We start from the raw sequence: 14,525 nt of genomic DNA, 5'->3' as shown, positions 1-14,525 counted from the left end.
CACAATAATCATGATAATTTGCCACAAAATGGATACAGAAAATTGTTCACTTGACTAGTGCACTTTCTCAACTGCTGATTGAAAGAAAGATATCTGAACCTTCAGCCATTCGACTAAGTACTGTCTCTCATTCTTGTTAAAAGCACTCAGAAATGACAAACATCTCAAGGTCACAGTTAAACCACCTCTGGATTCAGGTAATGCACACCATATTGCCTAACAACATAGCACAAAAACAAACCTATAATTTACTTATGGGGGGAAGTCATGTTGGACGCATTAAGATGCTGTTTTTAAAGAAAATTAAAGCATTCATGCTCACAAAATTGCTATGTCTGTAATGCTAGTTTAAAGTCAGGTTATTGGAAAGCCCTTTATGTTTAAGCAGATACTAAACATTATGAAGTAAAGAAAGGACCTATACAGTTAGGCTACTGTCCCATTGCCTTCCATTGGAAATAGAGAGGATCGGTGGATAAAAACAGATTATAGGAAATAACCTGCTCTAAATGAAGAGATTTTCTAAAAAGGAGTCTTCACAATGGCATCCACTGGAATGGCTCCACAGTGAAGAACAAAGAGACCTATCAACAGACAGGAGACATCAGGACTCCCTGCGTCCTCTTCCCAGCCATGCCCTTTGCTTTCCTGCATTCAATTAGGTCTGGGCAGGTATAAGTACATGGGTAGCCTGGCAGTTGGGAAGGAAAAATATGGCCACTGCTGGTACATAAGTTACTAAGCTCTGGGAGTCTGCACAATTCCAGTGAAGCTCATCCACTAAGAAAGAAAATAAAACGACACGTTATACAAATGATCGCAACTTACAAATTGTGTGTATGTATATACAAAGATTAAAGGGGACACCTTTGCTGGGGTGGAAAGTGATATTTCTGTTTTTATTTAGGTCTCTATTAGAAGAGCTAGTATTTTGCTTTATACGCAAAAAATAAAATCATCAAAAGTTGATTATATACATCCATTAAAATTAGGTAAGTAATACATGTGCATACGGATAAAGGTAGAATACGTAAAACTGAAATCAACCTGTATCATACTGGTAGGTGAATTGATTTTGAAAGAGTATTTTAATAATATATCATGGTTTTATATTTTAAAATATTTATCTTTAAAAGTGCTGTTACATTTAAGACTAAATATAAACAAATGATTCTATCATCTAATTTTTCTCAAAAAAATCACCAATGGAGTTTTATTAGAAGCAACAACAAATAAAAGGGAAATCAGACTTCAAGAAAATAAATATCTTATTCAATAAAAGATAAAAGAGAAGAAGATGTTCAAAGCATAGCAGAAAAGCAAAAAAGTAAAATCATTTAATTCAGTAAGAGTCAATATTTTTTATACCTTCCTGTGTCTTCCAAGAAAACCCATGGAAAGTTAAGAATAGCTTATTTAGATAAATGTTAACATTTTAGTGATCACCATTATATTGCTTCTAAAGTAACTGTAAAAAATTAAACAAGTACGTTCCACATAATTTATGGTGAATGGTATCATAAATCTGAAGTAAAAGGAAAAGTAATCAATGGTAACATTTTAAACAAAAATTAGACATCTGAAAAGCATCATTACAAATAAAAATGTGGAAGAGAAGGCAATTAATGGGACACGAATTCTCAAAGAAAATTTAAAAAAATGCAAAACAGAAAAATCTAAGAAACAGAGTTCAAATTGAAATGAATTTTTAAAATATAAATTTTTCTTTTTTATGCTTTCCCTATTTGAATTATGTTTATATCCAGGCATCACAAAGTAAAATAAAACTTAGCAGCTATCAAGTTTGTAAAATGAATTTAAACATGTCAATCTGATTTTTTTACCAGCTAATTTCCTTCACACTAGAAAAATACAATCTTCACTCCAGGACACGCTGTCAAGGCATATCCTGCCAAAGAGCAATACAAAATAATAAGGGGTAGAAGTTTTTACTTGAAGAGGAATGTTACAGTTTTATCAAAAAGTAGGAAGGGGCTATTTACTAACAAGAAGATTAAAGCAGTTTCCTAAGATATTTCCCTGAACCCAAAACAATATTAAGAAAGAGTGTAAACTTAACAGATGTATATACTTTCTGAATTCTGCACTACAAAAACCAAGAAGTCTGTTGAGTATTACGCAATAGCTCTTAAGAAATCACAAATAACATTAGTCATTAAAATAGTAACCATTAAAAGAATAAAAAAGATTTTTAAAGAGGAAATTCCAGGTGGAAAACTGATCAGCAAACCACTACAACAGCAATAGTCTATTATTTTGGAAAATGACTTTTCCGTATCTGATTCAAAGCTCTTTAATACATAACAAAAATGTTACTCATCAAGACTCTGACGATCCCTAAAGCAGCTTTATCATTTCTCCATACATAGTAATAGACTAAGATAAATACCATTGTTTATTCTCTCAATTAACGTGTAAAGTGTATGCGTAAGACTCTGGACCATACACCTAGCAGCATACCAAAGCTGAAAGTTTAGGTATGAAAGGCAAGATAAGGTTTTGAATAAGAAAGATACAAAGAAGAGAGTGGTGGAGTATCTTAGAATACAAAGGACAGGAAAATTCCATCCTCCTGTGGGGCTCAAAGAACAGGGAATATCTGTATTGCAATCTCTGAAAATAATAGCAATTTCAAGTAATGAGTGTCCATATAAACATGAAGGCAGTAATTAAAATCCAGAAGAGCATGAAATTATAAACATAAACATACTTAATGCTCAGAGTTGTAAACATAGGAAAATGTACATGTCTTAAGAAATGAGATACTACATACTAAATTTTTTTTGAAGTGATACACATTAAAAGTTTTAGAATGTGAAGACAGTATACCACTAACAGGATAAATTTTATTTAAAAACTGAGTCAAGCCAAGGTGTGGTGGCTCATGTCTGTAATCCCAGCACTTTGGGAGGCCGAGGCAGAAAGCATCGTTTGAGGCTGGGAGTTCAAGACCAGCCTGTGCAAAGCTAGACCCCCATCTCTACAAAAAATTTTTAAAAAAAGTAGCCAAGCATGGTGGCAGGTACCTGTAGTCCCAACTATTCGGGAGGCTTAAGTGGGAGGATGGCTTGAGCCCAGAAGTTCAAGGCTGCAGTGAGCTACGATTATGCCACTTCACCACTCCAGCCTGGGCAACCAGAACAAGAGACCCTGTCTCAGAAAACAAACAAACAAACAAATAAAAAAAAACTATAAACACTGACTCAAGTTTATTCATTTACAAGGTAGAGAATTTTATTATAAATCTAAATCCTTAGGCCTACAGAATTCTGATTTTCTCATATGCATAAATGAGGGGAGAGTCTATAATTGCCTGTTTTATAAAAATGGGATCATGACCTAGAGCCATCCTTGCATCTTCCTCCTCTCATTTAACAACATACGTGGAAATCACTCCAAGGCAATGGTTCTAATAGCTGCTTTATATTCCATGGTATAGATACAGTACAACTTATTCAACTATTCCCCCATCAGTGGGTATATAATTTGTTTCCTGTTCTTGCCATCATAAACAATACTGCAAAAACATCCTTATACTTAGATATAGCCAGTGGTCTGCTGGAGCCAGCTAGTACCAGCTAGCTGAGAGAGTCCCATGGTTAAATTTTCGGGAATTATGGGAGCTGGTTGTGCAACATTCATTATTGAAAATTAAATTTTGTAAACTTACAACTAAATAATCATTAAAAACAAAGGCAATAAATACTCAAAACTCATCAATTCCTAATTATTTTACTATATTATACTATTATATATGCACTTGAATTTAGTTTCACCTATGTAGACGTTAGACTATATATACCATATCAATAGCATGTTACTACACATGCCTTCCCAATTCTGCAGTCCGTGATATCATGCAGAATTGAGTAGTTGCAACAAAAACCATATGGTCTGCAAAGCTGAAGAAATTTACTATCTGGCCTTTTATAGAAAAAGTTTTTCCACCACTGGTCTAAATTTGCAGAAGCAGTATTGAATTAAATAAGTGTAATTTTTTCAACATAATGGCAAATTGCATTTTTAAAAGGCTAAAACGATTCATATTACTACCAGAAATTTAAGTGTTTCAATCTTTTAAAAGTTTTTTTAATCTGACACAAGTAGCATTTCATTTTTACCTGACTTTCTTTTCCATACTGTTAGTGAGTTTGAGAATCTTTTCAAATTGGCTGTTTGGATTTGCTCTTCTGTGAATTGTCTATATTCTTTTGCCATTTGCAATTGCTTTATTAAGTCTTTTTGCTACCAATTTCTAAAAGCTCTTTGTATATGTTTACTATATATCTAATATTTCCATTATAAATATTTTCCCCTGAGCTTTCACTAGTATATCAATGTTACAATATAAAAAATTCTAAGAGTCAAATACATTTATCTTTTCTCATTTGGTTCCAGTTTTCCTAAGATGGTTTTTGACAAACCATAGAGTATATGTATAGTCACCTCAATTTTCTGCTAATTTTATTATATCAAAAAATGAAATTTTGCATTTAGTTATTGATCTATTGGGAATGTGTTTTCTAAACCACTTTTAAAGTAAGTAGTGTATTCCATAATTTTTAAAAGGATCACACTTTCAATTTTTTATGTTACAAAATATTGAATAGAAAGATTCATTTATTGTAAAAGTCATAAGCAGCGGACAAGTTATGGGATTCAAATGGACCATTTCCTCTTGAAATAATAAAACAATTTTCAAAAGCTATGTAAAAACTCTAATACTGTAGCATTTTCTCGCAGATATAACATTTTTGGGCAAGATTTCAAACCTATCACAGGCATATAATGTTTACAAATAGCTGATAAAATAGAGCTTTATGTATAGTTTCATTAATGTCTGCAAAAATCCTCATTGCCTAAAACAACATATATTGATTTATTAAAAAAAAAGTTATATGGCACTCAATGCTGGATATTGACACTTAAAGTTGAAAGACAGGCAGCATACTTCCATATTTCTTTGGGTCTTTGATTCTAGCAAAAAAAATACACGAAATTTGTCTTAGCCCAAGGAAAGAATCAATCAGTATCTACCATTTTCATTTCATTAATGATTCTCTAACTTCGTGAATTTAGCAAGTTGAAGTTCAACAATTCTAATGATTATAACTTTTCTAATGATTGCAACTTTTTAGACTCTTCTACTGCCTTAGCTGTAGTGAACAGTTAACATTACAGATACAAGACATGTTGTAATTTTTCAGAGTCAGGAACAAGTCTCTGAAATCTGAAAGCCTGAGGAGTGTAGTTTTTGAAGACTCTTAAGTGCACAGGTTAATAATCTAAGAAGGAAGAATGTAGAAAGAAGTAGTGAATAATAAAAATCCCTGGACTAAGATGACCCCCAAGATAATCAAGAACGAAGTAGAATCTGAAGATCTTTTATTATAACGGGTCAAACTGTCCCAGAGTTTCATGAAGTTTATATATTCCCTGTACTCACGTAGGCACACAGAAGGTAAAGAGGGTAGGAAGAATGCAGACCTGGTAGGCATGAGAGAACAGACGAAAGAGATAGGCTTGTATATGAACATGCAAAATATATGCAAAGCACATCTGTGGTTTATCAGTAAATTATTAAAATGTTAATTTTTGAGCTGCCAAGATAATAAAGGTTCCCAGAGGATAATAATCTATATGTTTATCCTATGATTCTTCTATATAAGATACAATATATTTTTCAGCAACTTTGAAATTTAAATTTCATCAACTTCAGACGATAATTTCTTCATTTTAAAATCCCTTTTACTCCTCCACTGACACAAACTAGAAGGATGCTACTAGAGAAAGGACAAGTTACTCCAACACATTCGCAATTTTGTTGCCCCAGTGCTGGCACATCAGAGATTCTCAATAAATATTTATTAAATTGAACTGAGTCATCCACATGACTGGGGGAGGCCTTCTTGAATTCCCACAGTTCTGTCTTCTGCATTCCTACAGCACTTAGTAAATGCCTTAATGACAGCTCTTGCTTATCACAATACATTTCATTTCACTATTTGATTAATGTTATCTCCCATACTACACTGGAAGCTGGTCAACAATAGGAACAATATCTAGTACATGGTAGATGGTAGTAAATGTTTGGTAGGAAGGAAGGGAAAGAAAGAGAGAAGCTGACAAAATATGTTTCAGGGGAATTTTTTTCCTTTTTTTTTTTTTAAATACTTCTATTTTTTAACCTTGTATTGAGGACTGACTTTCAACAGATTGTAGCAAAGAAGCTGCACTTCTATGTATGAAACGCTGACCCAGAAGCAGTGTTTCAGGAAACTTTTGATGACCAGTTTACAAATGTAGTCTCACAGTTTATAATTTATTCTCACCAGTTTACAAATTTATCTCCTGCTACTGCCCCATCCACTTTCTCTGATTTAATGATGAAGTCTCACTTCCTCAGCAAGATTTCAACGATTATACAAATTGGAAAACTTATCTTCCTCACTTTAGAATAAATACGTTAACTTTCATAGTTAAAAGATTTGAATACACTATGCATGACACAACACTTCGAACACCTTCAAGATCACACATAGTTCTCTTGAGAAACAAAGAAACAAAACGTAAACCATGATTTACTTTTGTGTACAGTTCCACCATGCACAGACATTTAAAATGTTAAGGAATAAATGTGCCCTCGATATGGGAATAAATAAAAGAATTATGACACCATTCAATGCAGTAACTTGAAACAGTTAAAGGAATGAAGTAGACCTATTTGTAATATCAAGAAAGGCTAAAAAAAAAAAAGCGTAAAAAAATGTAATGAACAAGACATGTACAGCATGATCGTAGGCATTGCAAAACTAAACGATAACTATGTATGTATTATGTCTGTGGATGCATATGCGCAGATAACTAAAGAGCCTGGAAGGGCACACACATAATTGTTAAAAATGAGTGACTTTTACTCTCTATATTTCTGATTGTCTAAATATTACCTAAGAAGATATTCATCCACTACCTGTTTAATTTTTTAAAAAAGGAAAAGGAAATTTTAATGTCTAAATACTATGCATTACACAAGATTGTTTACAAACATCATCCCATTTTATCATTCTAACAAAGCTATGAGGTTGGTATTAAACTGAAGCACAAATAAGTTATTAAATGGCAGTCTGAATTTGAACACAGGGCTCTCTAAAGACAAACTGAATATGTGCACTTTTCCTTATACCATAAAACGTCATCAAAAATCACTGAGTTAAGAGCCCTTAATCCTTACTTTCATTTTCTGCCTTTTTAAACAGCAAACTTCTCCAAAATTATATGTATATGTATACATACACATGTACACTTTTACTTACTTAATGACTCCTATTTATTATTACAGTTCATTTGAACCCTCAAGTTTTTAAGTCTATATGTTTCTCCATGGTGGACAGCAAGCTGGGTAAGAAACATTTTAAATGTAAAATATGAAATGGCAAATATGAAATAACATTTTATAAAAAGGAAGTAAAATTTGTCTATTCAACTTATCCAAATAAGATGTGAAAAGGCCATTCCACCAGTCCCATTTTATTTTTAATAAAAAGGTATTAAGTTCTTCCAGTGACCTTTAAAGAAGGAGCATGGCCTATAAAATCTATTTAAGGATATTAAATTCGGTTGATGTCTCATGTGTTGACCTTATGAATACCAATCACTCAATTAGCTATTTCATTTTCTTTTATTTATTTATAGTCCAGTAGAGTACCTTGCCATAATATACTATGATTTTATATGATTTCTGTGAGGTCAAAGCTGCATTCTAACAATTCTAATCTTTCTAAAAAGTTTTTGGAACTTCTTTTTAGGGAAAAAAATGCATTTCAAAGTGGCACAAGTTATTTAATGTTCTCAACAGTGGTTGTTTCATTTTTTTATTCACTGCAGTAACCCCAGTGCCAATAGTAGTGCCTGGCACATAGTGAGAGCTTAATAAATATTCATTGAACAAATGAAATAAATCATTATCCTGTGATGTCTAAATCTTGCCAAAAGTTACTTCAGGATCAGCCACAATAAATAAGGTGATACATCAGAGCAGGTGAAGTTAAGACAGACTCACTTATCAATAACCTAATCTGTGACCATAAAGCAATTCCATTTGTTCTGTTCTACTCTATTCTGTTTTTCTATTGCTTATAAAGGGGGATGTAAATGAAATCATAAAAGGAGATAATTAAAAAATGATTTGAGCAATGGTAACACTACTAGAATAAATGTATGTAGCCTTATAAGTGGATCACTTCATAAAGCATAATATTAACACTTATCTGACCACACAAGATTTTTCAAGAGAAATTCAGGCTCATTATTTCATACTTACACTACAAGTAAAAATTTTAAATTCCAAACTTCTAAGACTTAAATGATAGAGTCTTAGTTCATTATTAACTGAATTACAAGGTGGGGGGAAGAATTTCACTATACACTATTCTTAATCTTTATAAGAAGTATTTAATTTTATATGTCTTCTATTATTGTAGTGACAGAAACATGTGATATTTAGGCATTTTGTCCTGTGCCATAAATCCTACAGAAATAATACTTTCAAGCCATTCAGCATTTTGAAAAATGAACCTGAACGATTTCCATTTATCATTTATATTTTGATGAAGCCTGGTCTATATTCCTATCTTAGCAAAGTTCAGCAGTATATTTAATATAAATGTTATTACTGTTAATTAAAAATTGTATTAGTACTACTTTGTACAGTAAACATGAATACAGGCAGTCTTGAATGTTAATCAAAAAAATCACAATAAACTATGAATTAGCAAAGTAAGCAAACTGGAAATAAAAATATTCATAACCAGAATAAAACTAGAAATATTTCTGAAAGACAGTGCAGAGTTTGTAGGTAATGAATGCTAGTTAATTTTCTTCCCATCGAAATGTAGTGAAGTTTTTAGATCACTGGCTAAGTAAAACAGGGCAGAGATGGCACCTTTCCTACACTACACTTCTGAACAACCCTTAGACTTTAGTGATTTGCTCCTGAGAGTCTGTGATGAGAAACCGCCTTTTGCAAAGACCCACCTACAATATAATCATTAATTGACCAAACTTTCTTGAATGGAATCCAAGCCACATATTTCACAATCCAACTTTCACTCTTTAGTGAATAAAGTTAAACCCAAGAGGGGTCTTCCATTCCCCACCCACAAACCCTGCTCCCCACCCCCCAGTCCCCAGAATATCCACAAGCTCCTGGAGGGAGATTGTCTCAATACATAAGAGACTGTCTAAAGAACACGGATTTTGAAAACAGAACTGGACGCAATCACAGCTACATCACTTTCGATTTTCAGGACTCGGGCTCTCTCTGAGCTAGGTCTTCTCATCTGAAAAGTGAGGAAAACTATATAACCTCACAGGGTTGTGTGAGACCTAAATGTTTTATTTTATTGAGACAGGGTCTCACTCTGTTGCCTCATAGCTCACTGCAACTTCCAACTCCTGGGCTCAAGTGATCCTCCTTCCTCAGCCTCCCAAGTAGCTGGGACTACAGGCATCTGCCACCACGCTGGCTAATTATTTTTTTCTTTTAATTTTTTGTAGAGACGAAGTCTCACTATGTTGCCCAGGCTGGTCTCTCCTGGCCGCAAGTGATCCTACCACCGCAGCTTCCCAAAGTGCAAGGATTACAGGAGTGAGCCACCACACCCAGCTAAATGAAATATTTTAAGTAAAAGAACTAGCACAATGCATATTAAATACTAATTGCCTTCTCTTCCGTACCTTAAATTTTATTATCTACTCCAGCACTTAGGACAGGACTAGGCACAAAATAGGAAATTAAGGAATTCTAGATTAATTGGCTTTGTCAGGCTAACATCAGAATCCTCCTGATCAGTGCAAGAATGGATGACCCAAATAGTGATTTTTAAGTCAGCAAATTAAATAATCAGTAATTTTTAAGAAACAGAAAAATATAATTAAGGATAAATGTGATGTTAAAACATCCTTGGGTTGCCACAGGTAGTTCGGTGCCTATGTGCGGGAGCTGTGCAGAAAACCAAGATTACCACTTTCTCTAACAGTGCAGAGGGAGGAGCATTACTTACGGTGGAAGAGGGAAAAAAGCTCTGCTAAAATATTAATATAACACTGTGCTACACAGGAGTGATGCTAAAAGGTCTTTAAGCAAGATTTTATAACCAAAATGAGTATTTCTGAAGCATGACTATTAAGAGCTGACCTTAATTTCACCAACAAGTCACTAACAAACTTTAAGCCTAACTACAGCCAACTGTCAAATATTCCAGAAAAACAAGCTGTCCCAGTGAAAGACAAAGTAAACTCAAGACACTTGGGAGTAGAATCAAATCTCTTATTAAGAAGTACAGAATAAGTATTGGGCCTCCACACTCACACCATAATAAGGATATTAAAATGTAAATTAATCTACTTTCTAATACAAGCATTTAAAATTACAGAACTGGAATACTCTACTAGGCGTTCTTTAAGTTCTAATTAATCATGCAATACACTATTCAAACCATCTAGTTTGGCTTAAAATTTTTCATATCTATTCTAAGTATAGCTTAACTTTACCATATTTTTTATGGACTATTAGTTTTTTATGTAATACAAAACTGAAAGAATGTGACTCTGGGTGAACACTATGGCTATTAAAATTTTGCTGTACTTTAATTTGCATTATAATTTAGTTATGAGGATTTTATTGTAGCAAAAAAATTGAAATAAAAACTGGAGTATGACAATGGATATTTAAGGTACTTAGCTTATACTATTTCAAATGAAACTAAACTACTTCTGTAACATGAAACTATAACAGAAATCAGCCTTAAACTTGTTAGTTTTTTGTAGTTAATTTGAAGACTGCCTGCTATTTCCTCTACTTTTTGGAGAAAATTATATTCTATTACCTGAAGCCCCTACCTCCGTTTTGTGTTCATTTTATTAGATTGTTGAATCTAATCTTACAAGGATACCTAGAAAAAAGAGCTACCAAAGCCAGTGTTTACTGGTATTACTCTGCTTTAAATGATAAGCTGCCATGAGATATAAAAGACTCCAGAAGGAAACATACCTCCCACCTCCATCCCCACCCTCCACCAAGACCCTCCACAAAGACCTACAAGCAAATAGCACTTCAGTCAGTTTCTCAAATAAATATTTGTGGAAAAATAAACTGGACTGGGGGGACAATCGGCTTAACTTCTAGTGCTGACCAGTTATGCCTATCATCTCCATTCCATTGGCTAGGCAATTCCCTGAAAATGGAGGCTGTCATTGTATCCTGAAGCAGCGCTCTGTAATGAAAAGAGGACTACACGATCCTCTGGACATAGAAGGGATGATCAAATATAATTACTGTAATCATGTACAGTAAAGAGACTAGAAAGAGATGTGACTATACAGTTATTTCCAATAGCATCTGTTGGAAAATTTAACTTATGCTATTAATTTACAGCAAAGGCCTAAAATCAGAAGCCCTTAAATGGACTCAGCTGAGTAAAAGATCTGGGCCAGGTAAATCCAGGCCAGAAGTCAGAGGCTGGCGTAGCAGACCAGCAAACCAGCAGATGCAGAGAACCATACCAGTGAAAGGAGGCCGCACAAACAGCCATGGATCACACCCATTAATTGTGGGCTTATGCCCAGTGGGAATCAGGGATGCACATAATGACGTATTTATCCAAAGACTAAGTTCAAAATTGGAACATGAGGATGCTTAATTCAGATCCTGAGATCTACATTCTAAATTACAAGACAGAGAAGAGACCAGGATATTACAAAGGACTGCTGCTCGACAATCTATGGTCCTATAGTAGACTTTTACTCCCCAAAGTGCAGGCCATCTACCAGCAGCACGGACCTTGCTTAGAAGCTTACTAGAATTGTAGGTTCTTGGGCCCTATCCCAGACCTGCTGCATTAGAATCTGCATTTTAAGGAGACCCAGGGCTCCACAGAGGTAGTACTATCTTGTAAAAAATAGAGAAGGGAGAGAAGAAGAGAGGACATAAAAAGTTGAAGAAGTTAGAGATTGAAATTAAAAAGCGGCTTTGTTCTCTTAGGAAAACTAACTCTACTATCCCTAAAAACACCATGAATCAACTAAAAAAACTTAAATAACTAACGTCTTGTTTATCAAGGGTTGCCTCAGGACACTTGCATCACTGCACTGACAAATCCAAAGCTATTAATCTCATCAACTCAACTCTGCACAATCACAACCAGTTTCCCATCTCGCAAGATCTGCCTTGAAATCACCCAGCCTAGGCCCTAAAACTCTATAAATAGTCTCTCCTAACTCACTTGACAGTCAATGATTGAGCAGAAAAAAAATATTAACAAGCATCTGATCTAAGCCCCTTACTTTATGGAAGAAATTCACAACTGTCTCAAGAATGCATAGCTAGTTAAGAGCAGAACCAACACCAGAAACAAGATCTCCAGACTCCCTATTTAGGGGTCTAATATATTTTTTTAAATTTACATTCATTATTTTGGTCTCTTTGTCCTGGACAAGGACATTCCTTTACACTACTATAAATTCACCAGTACTCTTAGACACTCTGAATAGCAGCTGTCAACATGCAACATGCTGAATATAAACACACAAATCTCATTTTAACCAAAGAACTCAAAAAAGTAATGAATAATATCATAATAGATTTATTATCAGCATCCTAATAAAAACAACTAATAGTATTTGAGCATTTACTGTGCAAAGTACTATGCTGAGAACTTTCTATTCATGATTTCGTTTAATCCTCACAATAACACTACTAAGTACTATTATTACTCCCATTTTAAAGATTAAAAAAAATAAAGGTTTAGTGACTTTTCTATCCAAGGTCTCACTACGAGCATGCAGAAGAGCTAGGACTTGAACACTGAAATACCATTGGTTTCTTTGTTTCAGGTAAAGCACAACAAAAAGATGAGTATATAGTCATTCTTTCTGGTCTTCTCTTAAAACTTTCATTTCTCCTTATGAAAATAATACAGGTACACAGCAATATAACTTGCTTCCAAGGTAATATTTAAATCAGAAATATTGCTTTAATGATAATTTTCCCTCAAATACTAAGGTGTTTCTAAACAGTTCGGGTACTGATTGTTGTACTTTGTCCACGTTGGCCACGTAAATGACCTGTTTCCATCGTCACATTACTTGATACACCTGCCCTTTATCTAAATGTCTCTACCTTTTATCTCCATTTCAATAACTTTAGTTCAAGACAACTGCAACTCACAAGAACAAAAAGAGCTCTCTTTTGTTAATTACATGCACAGTAATTGCTAGACCCTGATCTGAAGAGCTCTAAAGTAAAAACAGAGATTTTTCTCAAGTGCATTATTTAGCATGTTTAAGACTTTTCAAAAAATAGATTTTATATCACTTCTTCTTCTGAAACTTACTCTAAATGGCAAGATTTAGGAATCTAATTTTTCCCTACTTTATTTAAAAGTATATCATTTTACTCTTTCATCATCATATTCCTGAAATTTAAATGGCAAGTTCAAATTCCTTGGTCTCTTAGGTAAAGTCTATGCTGTGGTAGACAGGGTCCATGAAATAGCACTGACCTTCTATCTACGTGAAAGAATAAACATGCCTCTGATGACTTACATGTTGCCAATAATGTAGATGAATAATCTATGTGATTTCTTCCATTTTCCCTTTAGGGAAAGCAAAAATCAGTGCACAAGAATTGCTCCAGGTTTTTAAGCAAGGGGCAAAAGCAGTCCAAACCATGCAGTTTGGCCTTGGAGGTGCTGTCTACGGTTGAAGAGAACAATCAAGAATGCCCTCACCACGTCATAACGTTATTATGTACTTGGGTCACTATTTTGATTCACTTATTACTTTTCTTTTTTGAACTTGACCAGCAGAGGAACTTTTTTTTCCTACCATGAAGACATTCATTCTGTATTAAAATTGCACTAATCCTTTTAGCATGATAAATTCATTCAATTTCTATTCTTATTCGACTTTGAGTCACCAGCACCAAGCCCTGTATCAGAGGCTATTCATACAAAGCTGAAACAGACCTACAGCCTGACTTGAAGGATTTCACAGTCTACTAACAGAAAAAGGTACACAATTATCTAATAGCAATGCAGTGACATCAGAGCTGAAAGAAGCATGTGTCATGGGGACCGTAGGGCGATTAATTGAAACCTGGGACGCAGAGAAAGGAGTTGTCAGAAAATACGCAAAGACAACAGACCACTGGAGCAGAATAAAAGATTATGGAGTGCACCAAGCTTACAGAGAAAGGCTATTTAATCCAGAGGGAACCTAATGATAAAGGTGCAGAAGCCGGAAAGAGAGTGACCTGATAGGGAGCTGCAGGTAGATTAACAATGCTGCAGCAGAGAATGTAAGTAGGAAAGGAGGCTGAAAAGGTAGCCAGAAGTCTAACAGTGGAGGATGTTGAACGGCAGATTTCAGATTTGCCTTTTAACCTTTAGATAATGGAAAGCCACTGGGGCATCTTATGATCCAAATTTGAGAAAGGTAAGTCTGTT

General features: G+C 34.3%; 1 protein-coding gene across 1 annotated transcript in view; it reads right to left on the bottom strand.

The window, feature by feature from the left end:
- PHKB (phosphorylase kinase, beta) overlaps window positions 1-14,525 on the bottom strand; it is a 252,022-nt gene that overhangs the window by 225,397 nt on the left and 12,100 nt on the right. The window lies entirely within an intron of this gene.

This window comes from Propithecus coquereli, unplaced genomic scaffold, assembly GCF_000956105.1.
Source record: "Propithecus coquereli isolate 6110/MARCELLA unplaced genomic scaffold, Pcoq_1.0 Scaffold436, whole genome shotgun sequence".
NCBI lineage: Eukaryota > Metazoa > Chordata > Mammalia > Primates > Indriidae > Propithecus > Propithecus coquereli.
The sequence above is the reverse complement of the archived record's forward strand: the minus strand, read 5'-3'. Positions and strand labels throughout refer to the sequence as shown.